We start from the raw sequence: 11,078 nt of genomic DNA on the forward strand, positions 1-11,078 counted from the left end.
GGAGATACTGCACTTAGTACAATTTCCTAAATTGTCATGCTTAAAGTATTTATTTTCATATTTAGAGAGACATGTGTGTATATGTAAACATATCCATATACGAATCCATATCATACTAATATAGTGAGTTTTTTGTGATTGAGTGATCCTTGTTTTAACAATTTAAAACTTGATTATTGGCCGGGCGCGGTGGCTCAAGCCTGTAATCCCAGCACTTTGGGAGGCCGAGACGGGCGGATCACGAGGTCAGGAGATCGAGACCATCCTGGCTAACACAGTGAAACCCTGTCTCTACTAAAATACAAAAAAAATTAGCCGGGCGAGGTGGCGGGCGCCTGTAGTCCCAGCTACTCGGGAGGCTGAGGCAGGAGAATGGCGTGAACCCGGGAGGCGGGGCTTGCAGTGAGCTGAGATCCGGCCACTGCACTCCAGCCTGGGGGACAGAGCCAGACTCCGTCTCAAAAAAAAAAAAAACAAAAACAAAACTTGATTATTTAGTAAATTTTTGATATATTAAAGTCATTTATCAATTTTTCTATGCCATGAATGTAAGATAGTAGGTATTTTACACATTACTAAAGGAAAAATAGATTTAAAATATTTTAAGTATGGCCTTAAATTAGATTTTAACATCTTTATGTCCATGTGGACTATGTATCAGAGTAAGACTGTCAGTTTAGAAACAGCAAGAAGGACATGTATGGAAGAAAATAAAGATCATATTCGTAATGTCCTAATTATAATTTTAGTAATTTCTGAGACCTGAATGTTTTTCATGATTTTGTAGTTGCTCAGCAAAAAGGCCTTTGAATAATTAGAAATAGACGTATCTCTCCATCAATGGTCCACAAGTTGCTTCACTTCAGGCTCACTGGCCTCAAAAATGCTGTCCTCCAGAATCTAGATATTCCCAAGATGCAGGCATCATCCATAGGCTTTGAATGATGAAGTATCTTTGTATCTAAGATTTTACACATGAAAGGACAAAAAGATTTATGGTTCAGATAGTAATAGTTAATATTTATGACATACTTGCTTTATACTAAAGGTCCTTAGTTCTTTAGATATAGTCATTGTTTCCATATCATAGCAACCAAATGATACCAGGAATTATTGTTATCATCTCTGAAGAACAAGGTTGTAACAAACGACAAGCCCAAGATCATCTATTCAGACTGAGGAAGATCTCAGGTTTGAATCTAGGTAGTCTAGCTCCAGAGGATAGTTATCAGGTGTGATTCTGCTCTTTAACTGCTGTGCAAAGACTAGATAGATGAATAACACAAGTAAGCTCTAAAAATAGTCTCCAGTGCATATGTATGGACTACAATCTTGTATTCATGTAATTTTGTCCTTTATAAGACATTCTGCTGTGACAAAAAGGAATCTGCAGTTTTCAATGCTTATAATTTGATATCAGTTTATTAAATATCTGTTGAGCAGTTAATCAAAAATTAATCACTGTGTAAGGTACAATACAATGTAAAACAGATGTATTCCTGAAGTTTCTAATCAAGGTAAGTTGAGATAGTAAACCATGAATTATAGAATCAAGCATCTATGAAAGGCAGAAACAATGACTGCTAGATTACCCCAAAGATGTGTAGGATGACCACTGAGCAAGACTGGTCAAGAAGTGTTTCCAGGAGTATCTGAGATTTTACTTCACATATGAGGTAACTGCCTTTGTCTCTGACTCACAAATGCAAATTCCTCATGGAGACACCACTATATTCTTTATCCACAACTGTACCCGTGAGTCTCCAAATGTATGGTGCAGCTAAAGTTAAATTATAGAATTAAGTACTGTATTCAACTTTGCTTCCTAGAGTTGACTGATTCTCTTACATGAATTCTCCTCTTTCTATTATGGTTATGTATTTAAGCCATAGTTGAACTTGATATAGTTTATATTGCATGTACCTAGTTTATACTGCTGATTTCTCTGATGGTTTTTTTCCTCTTCATCCTTAGCAGTTATTATTTTAAATAACGTTCCTACACTCACCCAAGTAGTCAAAAGAAAAACCAAAGTCTGTTTCCTCTTCCCAACACCTGTTGCCTTTTTGCATTGGTCACAAGGTGTTGGGCTATCTCTGATTTATGTCCATAATACTTGGACCTTCTGCTCTACATAAGGTCTCCGGACTCCACTGCTGACAACTTACTCCAAAAGCATGTGAGAATTAGGTCATCTAAGCTTCCTAACTCATTTTTATTGGATAATTTTATTCTGTGGTGTTTTAGGTATTGTTCCTCCATGTAAGAGCAATATCTGTTATGGTTGGTTTCCATAAAAACTTCAGTTGTGGTCTTTTCCAGGAGTTCAACTGATGGAATATCAACAAAGAAAATATCAAAGTAAAATATTTAGTATAAGTCCTTTAAATCACTGAATTATTTATAAAATTTTCCAACTCAAGGCATAAGCAAAATTGATGCCATCCTTCATATTCTATTATGTAATTGGAGAGGATGTAGTCTAGAAGATATATATTTAGGCATTAATGATTACTTTTCTGATCTTGTATAGTCTGTCAGCAACAGTTGAGCACTTTAGATGAGGTTCTGGAATAAGTCAAAATGCCAGACAAATAATAACTATCCTATTAAATTATGTAGAATGTTAACAGATTTACAATATATAGAGGAGAACATTGTATGGCAAAAGTCAGCAGCAGATACAACAATTATTTGAGTCAGTTATATATGCTCTTTTCCACCTATGTCTACCTTAGATCAAAACAGTGTTAAATGCCAATCCAACTTTGATGTTTAACTTAGTGACTACTTGTTCTCCCTACAGAAGAAAATGTTAGCAATCCTACAGTTTAACTATATATATATATATATGTTAAGTCATCTTTACACATTTGAAATCCTCACTTTTATGTATGAATAGTAATAATGCAATTTACATATGAGCTGGTAGTCTATGCCTCTTGAAAACTAGTTAAAATGAATGTAAGCTTTCAATTCTGAGACCTGGGCCTTTTCTGCTGGCTCCATTAGTCTATATGCTCCTCCTACTCCTTCCTCATCTTCTTATTCTCAGATTGGATAGCACCAGATTCTTTTTCCTCCTCTCGGTGGAGAGTGAGAGAGAAAGAGAGAGAGAGAGAGAATCCATCCTGCTCAGCTCCTATTTGAATATTTGCATATTAAATCTACTAAGTAGTTCAAGAAAATAAAAATTGTTTTATCTAACTGCAACCACCTTCTTAATGGCAGATGTTATTTAGAATTTGGCAGATCATAACAAAATGAAAATGATGTAGGCTGAAGGAAACTTGACCTCTTTTACAAGATTTTTGTAGGCTGATACATGTTTTTTAACCAATGTCTGTGTGTGCATGCAAATACACATCAAATGTCACACCTTTTGCAACCATAAGGAACACACATGTTTTGAGAGGCTTAGCTAAGAATTAGTTAATTGGTCAGATTACAACCCTCATATGGTAGCAATTCCTAAACCTCAATTTCTGATATTATTATTAATAGAAAGTGAACTTACTCTGTATGCCACTTGGAACCTACTAGCATGGAGCATTTTGGGAGGAAAAAAATAACAGAATAATTAGCAGATACCTACCTGTGTTATCAAATACATAGGAATTTGAGACATGCAAAGGCCATTTGAAAAAGCAGTTTGTAATTAATTTGTTAATTAATTTAATGTGAATCAGTACATTCTTGGATTGGACAAAGTTTTGGTAAAGGAAAAGTTTTGGTGCCTTAGAGAAATGATATCCAAAGTGCAGTGTCTACTCCCGAAGGTACATGAAAATATCATATCTTATCAATGTCTGTGTCTATTTTTTTGTGCAGAGTATATTAGTACAGTTGTATGAGCACAAAATTGTAAACAGTGTGCATGTATTAGGGAAATGGGCTTAATTTTTATTGTATTGTTATACAGTGTTTAAGAGAAAAATAATTGGGGTTGCTGGTTGAAAGATGTTATGCATTGCTAAGCATAAACGCAGGTCCTTAACCATGTTAAAAGCCCTATGTTGATTGTTCTTAACATGGCTGTCAATGTGACTTAAAAAATGGTCTTCAATTTGGAGGAGATAAAGCAAAAAGCATGAATGACTTGCTCTTCTCAGTGAAAGTACAAATGTATCATATTGTTCTAGATGAGAAATAAATAAATAAATATTTCCATTTAGTTCTTTTTTTTTTTTTTTTTTTTTGACAGAGTCTTGCTGTGTCACCCAGGTTGGAGTGCAGTGACTTGATCTCAACTCACTGCAACCTCTGCATCCTGGGTTCAAGCAATTCTCCTGCCTCAGCCTCCTGAGTAGCTAGAATTACAGGCGCGTGCGACTACACCTAGCTAATTTTTTTTTGTGGTTTTGGTAGAGATGGGTTATCAACATGTTGGCCAGACTGGTCTTGAAGTCCTGACCTCAAGTGATCCACCCATCTCAACTTCCCAAAGTTCTGGGATTACAGGCATGAACCACTGCTCCTGGGTTAATATACGTTATCTTAAAATGTGATTCTTTTATACTTTATGCAAGATTTTTGTGTTAATATGCACACACATACACACACGGCACAAAATGAAAGATTCTTTCACAAAAGAAATAGCTGCGGTACAAATATGCATTAAGTATTCTACATTGTAAAATGGAAAGTCAATTTTTATGTAGAGTACATTTTATCAATAAACCTTTGTGAAATAAGAATTACAGAGAGAAGTTCACTGTATACTATAGTGAAAAATACATAGTCATATTTAGTATAGTTAACATTTTGAAAATCCTTTGACTTTTTTGAAGCACCTAAGCAATAAATGACTCTTAAAATCTTATACAACAAACAATATTATTCCCTACATTTTTGCTTCTACATTTACATTTCTCAATAATATTTAATATAGTGTCACCATTTTGAAGATTTTTACCTGTAGCCCAAAAAGCTACTTTTTAAAATTTATAACATTTTAAAATAAAATGTATAAAACACTATTTTCAACAAGTTTATATGATAGGTATTACATATGAATTATATTGAGTTCTATGCAAATATATTGGAATAATTATTTCCACTATATATTTATATGTACCAGTTTTTTTTTTTTAAGTTTTGTAATAAAATGTAAAGTGTTATTCCTTTGTTATGGCAATGTTATTTTATAGATGTAACAATATGTTTATAAAGCAAAAAAAGGTGAGCTATGGTAAAAAATAATTTTACATAACATTTGAAGTTTTGATAACAATGGATTTCAAATAAAAACCAAGAATATACTTTATTTAATGTCTTGAAGAATTTTTAGTACTTTTAGTTTTATTATAGAGATAGATTTTTGTTACAGTTTTACTAAGAACAATGTGTTCTTAATGAAGAGGCTCCCCATATTAAAACTGTTCCCTAGGAATATTTTAGAATATTTTAGAAAATTAAATTTTACTTCTGTGCCATTAAAGTACAGATATAGCCTCACATTTAAAAATTCCAAACATGTGAAAATCTTCTGTATAAATTTAGAATATTAAATATAGCTGAATACAAAGGTTAATCATTCACTGTATTTATCTTTTAAAAGGATGATTCAGCTGACAGATTTCCTTTTTTAAAAAATAAAAATTTAATTTATATAAACTTTTAAAAATAGGCCTGTTAAAAAATGGGAAGTACACCTGAATCAATAATAAATTAAATTACTATTTTAAGCACTTAATCATATCCCAGAGGCCTGAAATTACTAATGCTGTTTTCACAAAAATCTAATATATTCTAAAGAGAGTAGTTTCTTCACTGTGAATCTCAAATTCATTTTGTATAATTATCCCATTGATATTTGACAGTGTGTTTAGAGATATATTTATATTCGAATGTCTTTCTCTTTTATTCATTATGAGCCTTTTGAAGGTAAAATATATACTTCCTTTATGTTGTAAAAGATAAGATTGATCTCCACGGCATCATTGAATTGTTGATAATAATGTTAAACACACCCACCTATATACCTCCAAGAATGATCTGGCGATTAATGAGGTATATTTAAATCATTTGAGATTCAGAAACATGAGACTTCATACTATTATTTTTTTAATCCAGGCATTCTAATGTAGCCTCATAAGCATTTTACAGGATTTATTAGCCAAGAAAATTGCTTGAGTAAAATATAAAGAGCATTTAAATATTTCAAATATTGAGCATACTCAGAAACTTTCTTTGAGTCTAGGTTCACAAAAGTAATGGACGCATGGAGATAATTATATTGTAGGAAGTCCTCATTTTAGAGATGAAGAAATAAAAAAGGAAAGTGTCTTACTCAAGGTTGATAGCAAGTTTATCAGTTATTCCTCCCCCTTCCGTAAGATCAAGCAGGCAGACTCCTCTGCTTTTTACATTTTCCTTAATTGACAAGGTCTATTCACTGTTGAAAAGCTCTTGCGTTAAAACAATCTTTGCAATTCCTTTTTATTTGTCACTCAATTGATTGCCTTTAATTAACCCACTACCTTATCAGAGAGAGGTGTGAAAATTGCTCTTTGCTCTTCTCAGCTTCTGTCAGGTTACTGAGCAGCATCCTGTCTGGTTGGCACTGCAGTGTAAACTGAAAATGCCCATCACTAAAATTTCTCTTACTTGCTGAACTAAAACCCCCAACAGCTGACAGCATTTTGCCTCTCTAAGGTCTCCCATCTCACAGTTTCATTATTGAATTCTACTTTTGCTTGGTGTGAACTTGGTCTTCATCAGATTAAATAGTGGTCTTGAAAGAAGGGGTTTACATCCAATGGAAAGTGTGACAAAATTAACTAAGCTATTGGAATAAAATGTTATAATTCTATTTATATTTATTAAAATTTATAAAGAAACAAGATTTTACTAATGTTTTGTAAATGGATTGACCCTTACATCTACATTAATCCATGTATGAGGTAGTTAAGTTTGTATTCACAATTTAGAAAATATACAGAGGCAAGAATAGGATTTGAACAAAAGGGATGAAAAATTGCATTCTTGTTCATATGTAGCTTTCAGCATATTGCAAGCTATTACATTTTACAGTTAACCATTTAGGTGAATATGATTTATCCTAGTGGAGTATTTAAAATATTTAATACTGAAGTAGGGTGTGAGCAAGAAAATTGTTTTTTTGTTGTTGTTGTTTGTTTGTTTTGATGGTCAGAGAATTATTGTTTATCTCATGTGTAAGTACTCAAAAAGATAGAGTCTATTTATTTTCATTTTTATTTTTTTGAGATGGATTCTTGTTCTGTCACACAAGTTGGAGTGCAGTGGCATAACCTCTGCTCACTGCAACCTCTGCCTCCTGGGTTCAAGCGATTCTCCTGCCTCAGCCTCCTGAATAGCTGGCTTACAGATGCACGCTACCATGACCAGCTAATTTTTGTATTTTTAGTAGAGATGGGATTTTACCATATTGGCCAGGCTGGTCTTGAACTCTTGACCTCGTAATTCACCTGCCTCGGCCTCCCAAAGTGCTAGGATTATAGGTGTGAGCCACCACGCCCTGCCAAAAAGGTATAGTCTAAAACAAACATGAGTTCCATCAACTTCTGTGTCCAGGGAGATGCAGCATGTACACATTTTTCTATTCCTTCCAAAAAGTATAACTAAAACTGTGGACATTATATTTAAAAAAAGAAAAGAGGTGTCTGAAAAGTTAAAAGAAGACAGACTAGTGAGGGACATTAGGACCCAGACTGTTGCCTCTCCAGAGACAATTGTCAGGCAAGATAATGTTGATTCTCCTCAGAAGCCACCCTCAACACCCCTGTCTGCTTCTAGACCTATAACTAAAGTCCTGGCAGGCTGCTAGAACTGAGATTCAGAGTGACTGTGAACCATGAGGAAGTGCACTACACTTGAAAAAAACTGCTTGAGTTTTCTAATTTATATAAAAAGAAATCTGGAGAACATGCATGGGAATAGAAATTACGGGTATGAGATAATGGTGGAAGTAACATAGAGTTGGATCAGGCTGAATTTGTGGATTTGGGCCCACTAAGTAGGGATTCTACATTTAATGTTGCAGCTAGGGGAGTTAAAAAAAAAAAAAAAAAAGATTCAAATAATGTATTTGCTTGGTTAGCTGAAATATGGAATTAAAGATGGCCCACTGTGAATGAGCTGGAAATGCCTGATCTCTCCTGGTTTAATGTAGAGGAAGGGATTCAAAGGCTTAGGGAGATTGGGATGCTGGAGGGATTAGTCACTTTATACATACTCATTCTAGCTGGGGGTTTCTAGAAGATATATCCTTGACCAATGCTTTGCAAACCTGAATTTTTGAACAGCACTATAATTGCTCTTCTCTGTGTGTCAGATCTAACAGTAGGCACCACAGTTATTCAACTAAAAAATGTAAATACAATGGGAATAATTGGATCCCAAGGTGGCAGGGGTGTAGCTACCATAATGGACAGCAGAGGCAAAGCAGCAACTAGAATAGTCTGACTCATGTGGAGCTCTGGCATTGGCTAATTAATCACATTGTTTCTAGAAGTGAAATTTATAGGAAGCCTACTGCATTCCTACTTAATTTATATGAGCAGAAAACTTCCAGGTTGAATGGACAAAAGACTAATTTGAATTATAAAAACAGAGAATCACAGTCCTTCAATCAATTTCCAGACTTGAGCCAGTTTACAGACCCAGAACCCCTTGAATGAAGGGGAGGCTGGGTCCCTTGTGGAAGGACCCCACTAAACTACTGACAAACTATGCTGTTAATCTTTCTCCCATTCTTCCCCAAGGAGATCTCTGGCCCTTTACCAGGGTAACTGTGCATTGGGGAAAGGGAAATTATCAGACATTTCAGAGACTATTGGACACTAGCTCTGAGCTGACGTTGATTCCAGGGGACCCAAAATGTCGTTGTGCTCCTGCAGTTAAAGCAGGAGGTTAGGAAGGTCAGGTAATTAATAGAGTTTTAGCTCAGGGCCAACTTACAGTGGGTCCAGTGGGTCCCTGGACTCACGCTATTGTCATTTTCCCAGTGCCAGAATGCATAATGGGCATAGACCTACTTAGCCGCTGGCAGAACCTCCACATTGACTCCCTTACTGGTAGGGTGAGGGTTATTATGGTGGGAAAGGCCAAATGGAAGCCATTAAAGCTGCCTCTACCCAGAAAAAGGGTAAATCAAAAACAATGTTGCATCCCTGGAGGGATTGGGGAGATTGGTGCCACCAGCAAGGCCTTGGAAGATGCAGGGGTGGTGATTCCCACCACATCCTTATTTAACTCTCTCATTTGGGCTGTGCAGAAGACACTTGGATCTTGAAAAATGAGTGGATTATCATAAGCTTATCCAAGTGGTGACTCCAATTGCAGCTGTTGTACCAGATGTGGTTTCATTGCTTGAGCAAATTAACACATCTCCTGGTATCTGGTACACAGCCATTGACTTGGCAAATGCCTTTTTCTCCATTCCTGTCCATAAGGCCCAACAGAAACAATTTATCTTCAGCTGACAAGGCCAGCAATATACCTTTACTGTGCTACCTTTAGGGGTATATCAACTCTCCTACTTTGTGTTATAATCTTACTGAGAGGGACTCTGATCACTTTTTACTTCTGCGAGATATCACACTGGTCCATTACATTGATGACATTATGGTGATTTGATCCCATGAGCAAGAAGTAGCAACACATTAAACTTATTGGTGAGACATTTGCTGGTCAGAGGATGGGAAATAAATCTGACTAAAATTCAGGAAACTTCTCTCAGTAAAATTTCTAGGAGTCCAGGGATATGGAGCCTTTGAGATATTCTTTCTAAGGTGAAATATAAGTTGCTGCATTTGGACCCTCCTTCAACCAACAAAGAGACACAGCACTTAGTGGGGATATTTTGATTTTGGAGGCAACACATTCCTCATTTGGGTGTGTAACTTTTTCCCATTTATCAAGTGACCCGAAAGGGTGCTGGTTTCGAGGGGGGTCCAGAACAGGAGAAGGCTCTGCAATAAGTCCAGGCTGCTGTGCAAGCTGCTCTGTCACTTGGGCCATATGACCCAGCAGATCCAATGGTGCTTGAGGTTTCAGTGGCAGATAAGGATGCTGTTTGGATCCTTTGGCAGGAATCCTGTAGGTGAATCAGAGTAGAGGCCGCTAGGATTTTGGAGCAAGGCCTGCCATCTTCTGCAGATAGCTACTCTCCTTTTGAGAGATAGCTCTTGGCCTGTTACTGGTCTTTGGTGAAAACTGAACATTTGACTATGGGTCATCAAGTCACCATGTGATCTGAACTGCCTATCATGAACTGGGTGCTTTCTGACCTATCTAGCCACACAGTGGGTCGTGCACAACAGTATTCTATCTTCAGAGGGAAGTGGTATATACGTGATCAGGCTCAAGCAGGTCCTGAAGGCAAAGTGAGTTACATGAGGAAGTGGTTCAAAGGCCTATGGTCTCTACTCCTGCCACTCTGCCTTCTCTCCCCCAGCCTGCACCTATGGCCTCATGAGGAGTTCCCTGTTATCAGTTGAAAGAGGAAGAGAAGACTACGGCCTGGTTCACAGATGGTTCTGCATGATATTCAGGCACCACCTGAAATTAGACAGATGCAGCACTGCAGCCCCTTTGTAGAACATCCCTGAGAACAGCAGTGAAGGGAAATCTTCCCAGAATTTCTAGCAGTGCACCTGGTTGTACACTTTGGATGGAAGGAGAAATGGCCAGATGTGTGATTATATACTGATTCATGGGATGCAGCCAATGGCTTGGCTGGACGGTCAGGGACTTGAAAGAAGAATGATTGAAAAATTGGTGACAAAGAAATCTGGGGAAGAGGTATGTGGATGTACCTCTCTGATCGGTCGAAAACTGTGAAGATATTGTATTTCATGTGAGTGCTCACCAAAGGGGGACCTCAGCAGAGCAGGATTTTAATAATCAAATGAATAGGATGACCCATTCTGTGGACGCCACTCAACCTCTTTCTCCAGCCATCCCATCACTGTCCAATGATCCACTGAATAAAGTGGCCATGGTGGCAGGGATGGAGGTTACACATGGGCTCAGTAACAGGGACTTCTACTCACCAAGGCTGACCTGTCTATGGCCACTGCTGAGTGCCCAAT

Source organism: Macaca mulatta, chromosome 11 (assembly GCF_049350105.2).
Source record: "Macaca mulatta isolate MMU2019108-1 chromosome 11, T2T-MMU8v2.0, whole genome shotgun sequence".
NCBI classification, from domain to species: domain Eukaryota; kingdom Metazoa; phylum Chordata; class Mammalia; order Primates; family Cercopithecidae; genus Macaca; species Macaca mulatta.